Source organism: Carlito syrichta, unplaced genomic scaffold (assembly GCF_000164805.1).
Source record: "Carlito syrichta isolate Samal-C Ts95f unplaced genomic scaffold, Tarsius_syrichta-2.0.1 Scaffold309294, whole genome shotgun sequence".
NCBI classification, from domain to species: domain Eukaryota; kingdom Metazoa; phylum Chordata; class Mammalia; order Primates; family Tarsiidae; genus Carlito; species Carlito syrichta.
Genome location: NW_007253390.1, coordinates 1433131 through 1437927, shown reverse-complemented (window position 1 = coordinate 1437927; position 4797 = coordinate 1433131). Strand labels below are relative to the sequence as shown.

The 4797-nt window shown below is 46.8% G+C and overlaps 1 protein-coding gene across 2 annotated transcripts in view; it reads right to left on the bottom strand.

Moving 5' to 3' along the window:
• NAV1 (neuron navigator 1) overlaps positions 1-4797 on the bottom strand; it is a 75426-nt gene that overhangs the window by 70352 nt on the left and 277 nt on the right. The window lies entirely within an intron of this gene.

Sequence of the window (4797 nt, the reverse complement as noted above, 5' to 3'; positions counted from 1 at the left end):
GAGAGAGAGAGAGAGAGAGAGAGAGAGAGAGAGAACATGCATGTAGGGAAGGAGTTAGGGGGAAAGAGGCTTTGTTGTTCTATTCTTTTCAATATTTCTTACCAAAGGATAGTCAGAGTCTTCATGGGAGAGAGGCTTCCTAAGATTCTAATAATGTCGAAGAATTGAGCATTTCTAGGAAATTCCTTAAGCATCTCAAGAAAGGAAGGCTGAGGATGAATTTTCACATCCTACACACTCTCCACATAGCTAGAAGATCAGACTCTAATTTAACAGCAAGGGCAAGGGTAATCTAAGGACAGTTTATTATTCCATGAACTTAACTTGAGATGACACTGACATCCAGGTCCAGGGAAAACAAGCCAGAAGCACTATCAAAAGCCTTCAGATAGGATTCTTGGTACTGAGCAGTGAAAAATTCATTCAGTTGTCTATCTCTGAGAATTCTGTTTTAGATATGAAGTCTGTGTGACTGATGAATCCACAGTGATGGTGGATCTGGGCAAAAAAGCTGGAAAATGACACAGAACTTCTCAACTGGAAAAAACTTCTCCCTCTTTCCTCAAATAAGCTCTTATCCCTCTGGATATATTATCTTCAAGGACAATGAAAATGCTATCTCCTCTGTGAAGCCTTCCATGACCACTCAAAGTATGTTCTTTTCTTGCTTGCATTCTATTATTGCAGATATGACTTTTTGTCATAATTACTTATTCCTTCTGTCTTGCACCAGAATACATCCTCCTGCATTATTCTCTTCAAATTTCTCATGGTTTGGAATAATGTATTTGTCAACTTTGATTTATCTGTTTTCACTGTGAGAAAACATAGTCACTGAGTGCAAGGACTATGTTTGTCTCACTGCTCACTATTATATCCCTAGTACCCAGCACTGTGCCTGACATCTGGGAGGTACTCATAAGTTTGTTGAATGAATGAAAGATTAATGTAAGCTTTTTAGGATTCAACTCTTTCTCCAGAGCCCAGCAAAGTATCTGTCACAAAGTTATCACATAGTAAAGAGTGAATGAATAAAGTTGCTTTTAAAAAATTATTTAAGATTTTTAAAGTGGTCTATTTTTATGTAAGTTGCTATCAGAAATAAGATGTATAAATATGCCATTCTGATTAGCATAGAATTTGGACTGACTAGAAATCTGAAGATGGCAATTAAGAATTTAAGTAAAAATCAGAGATATAATCGAAGCTAGGGACCTGTTTCATTTATTACTCATAGGCCTCCTCACTAGAGTAAGACAGAAGAGAAGTAGGCTAAAGAAAAAAGCAATCTAAAGAATCCGAGAGACTCTTGAGGCTGGCAGGGGCCCCAACTGGTCTTAATTTCACTTATAAAAGCTTATGTTTAAAGCATTCTGCTCCATATTTTCTCATTGTCATTACCTCTCAATGAGGTAGGTCAGCCAGGAGTTATGCCCATTTTACAGAGAAGGAAACTGAGGCTAGAGGTTATGCAACCTCTTTAAGGTCACAAAGATAATTGGTAGTGGAGTGAATTCTAAATCAGGTCAGCCAATTCCAGGTTTAGTAATCCTCCCACTTCATTCCTACTAGAGTCCTAAGTCAACTCTAAACCTTTGCTGAAGCCTCAAATTACCCTCAACTTCTGCATCTTCAGCACTTAATATTCTAGGGGCTAGACTTATTGGCATCAGTGAGGATAGTCTTCTTTTAATATAGTAGTTAGGAGTTGGCTTTAGAGACAGACCTAGGTGTGAAGCCAAATCCCTCTACTGTGATCTTAGGTGTGTTTACTTAACCTTCCTATGTCTCAGTTTCTTCATCTGTGAAATGGGATGATAATAAAATATACCTCATATGGCTGCTATGAGAATGATGAAAAAAATGTTTACAAAGCACTTAGTACAGGTAGTGTTTTAGAGCCTCGTGTTATAATGAGAAAAAGTGAGTGGCTCAGATGTTAGATACAGACTGCTGTTTTCCTTGTTAAGATGCAACTTGCTTGGTCAGTTCCTTCTCTTTGCCCCCAAGCCTAGGGCAGGGGCTTTACAGGAAGAGGTTAAGCCAGCAAGTGTGGTTTGCCTGTGGTGTGTGTGCTGAGTCCCATAAAAACCTCTAACGAGAAGCAGCTCATTGGCTTGGCTGTCCCTAGGCATTCTGTCCTCTCACAGAGGCCGAGTTTGTGCCAAGTCGAAGCCCTCTGCCCCTGGGAATCTCTGTGGGTTGAGTGAGGCAACTGTCATGAGTGTGTCTTATTCCCACTGATCCTCAAGCTCTAGCTAAGGGGTCTTTCTAGGAGGGAATCTAGGAGTGCTGAATGGTACAGATGCCTGGTCTCCAGACTTCCTGTGCTGAAGGACAGTATATGCTAGCACATGAGGAAAGAGGGATATCCAGGAGACCATAATGCTTGAGGTGTGCAAGAATGGTGCTTGTGGAGACCACCTTCCATGACAGCCCAAAGAATCCCAGGGAAGGAAAGGCATCTGCTCTGGGGCAATGGAGGGGCCATGGGCTGATTAGGGCTCACTCATCAAAAGATAGTCATGGAGATACTTGAGGGCCAATTAAGCCGTTCACCCTGATACCCTCATATCTGCCTGTGCAGCCTCCTTTGGAGTTAAGGAGAAACCTGAGTCTGCAGGGTAAGTGTCTCTTGGATCCCTCCTGGCCACAGCCAAACATCATTTACAGGGAAGGTTTTGAGTTGTCCCCAGAGCAAAGGTTTGGACTAAGTTTCCCCTCTGTGGACTGAAGCCAGGCTAGTTAAATTTTATATTTGAAGTGTGGCAATTCGAGGAATGACCTACTCTTTACAACATCCCCTCACTCCTTGCCTACTAACAGCAATTGGCCTGAGAGTCTGGGCTTGGATGGAAAGGAAACTGCAGGCCCAACCCAGCTGCACCCCAGCAGGCTGCATAGGTTTAGTAACATGACCTGCTCCTCTCCCTGGGCTGTGGCAGACAGGTCTCCACCCTGGCATACCTGCCCAGAAATCTGTTTCTGGTAAGGAGCTAGGTGAGTACTCAACAGCTATGGCCCCAGAGAGCACTAAACTCTCTATAAAAGCCAGGTTCCTCTGGGATGAGGTGAGGTGGAGAAAGGGGACAAGGAGAATACCAATTCCAGGGAAATGATGGGGTAGCTATAAAAGGCTGTTGTGTAGGAAAGGAATGATGGCCTCAGAGAAAGGACACTAGGGTCACAGAGGATTTTCACACCTTCCAGGGGTGGGGGAGGCAAAGAACACTAAGAGTAGAGTCAATGCAAATCTTGGTTGGGTGGCAATAATAATTTTCTCTGCACACTCTATGTGGATCTTAAGTAGGTCCTAAATGGGGTGGCAGCAGTGGAATGGGAGAAGGGGACTGTGAACAGCTTCCCCAGTGAGCTGTCCAGGACTCAGCCCAGGATTTCACCGAAAGAAAGAATCCTAGAGGTCCCTAAATGGATCTATTTTCTGTTCATAAACTGGTTCCTTTTATGACACCCCTCCACCACCCTAACGGCCCAATCACATTTCAGAGGAGCTGCAGGAATGCCATCTGTCATACTGTGTGTGTGTGGGGGGCCACTAAGTTTGGGGCCTTCAAGGGCCCCCCCAGCGGCCTCCGTCCTGCAGGAGAAGTGGGGCAGAAGATGTCTCTCTCTTCCCAGGTTTGCTCTTACCCTAGGCCTTTGTGTATACAACTGCAAGGGAGCCCCTGGAGGGTACTTGGGGCTCCCTCAAGGAAACAGGAGGAAGCAGGAACTTGTTACAGGGTACAGTTGGGGCTGTTGGGGCTAAGAGGGCTGTGAGGGGCTTGGGGTGGGAGTGGCCACAGCACCAGACATAGGGCCTAACCTTGAGTCAGAGGGGAAGGAGTACAGGGGTGAGAGCAGTGAGGTGGGAAGCTTCCCCAAACAACAGAAAGCAAGGCCTTCTTTCTCAGGCTGCTGGAATTTCCCAATTCTCCCCTGGAAGTGCAGTTTCCAAGTCAGCTCGGAGGGTCCCAGGGCTGGCTGTGTTACATTCACTTCCTCTCCGTGAAGGAGCTTCTGTGCCGGGCCCTCACCTTCCTTGCAGCACCGTCTGCAGTCCCCCACAGCGCATCTCCCCAAATTACATGGCTCTCCGATTTTCAACCAGCGGTGGGGTCACAAATTAAATGATCCCTCCCTTCCCCCTCCCACCATCTCCTTTCAACCCAGGACGAGCCGGGGCTTCCCCGGCCAGGGAGACCTCGGGCTGAGCCTGTCTAGGGCTGCAGGCCCCGCCTCCTCCCAGCCGCCTGGACAGGGGGACCCCCGACCCCCACAGCCTAGACCCCCAAGCGCCACAGCCGCAACCGTCCAAGTTCAATCAAGTTGTGCTATTGTCTCCGCTCCGTAGAGGTGTCTGGGGCGCCTAAGCGCCTTTCCTTCCCTCTCCCCTCCCCACACGCCCCCCCCAGCCCCAATTGCCGACAAGCCAAATGCTCAGGAGCTGGAAGGCTCCGGCGGCTCTGGCACTCCTCCCTCTGGCAGGAAAGCGAGAGCGGCCAAGACCCTCCTCCTTGCGGACCCCACACCCATCGCCCCGCAGACTGCAGCTATGGTGGAGGTGGGGGGAGTTCCCCCAAAACCCACAAAGACATGGACACTAAACAGCATGAAGCTAAGCAACTCCTGGGTCAATGATGAGATCAAAACAGAGATTTAAAAAGTTCCTATAAACAAATGAAAATGAAGAAAAATCTCACCAAAACCTCCTGAGATGTCATGAAAGCAGTAGTAGGAGGGGAACTCATATCTTTAACAACACACATGAAAAAAATGTAAAGATCACAAGTTAAC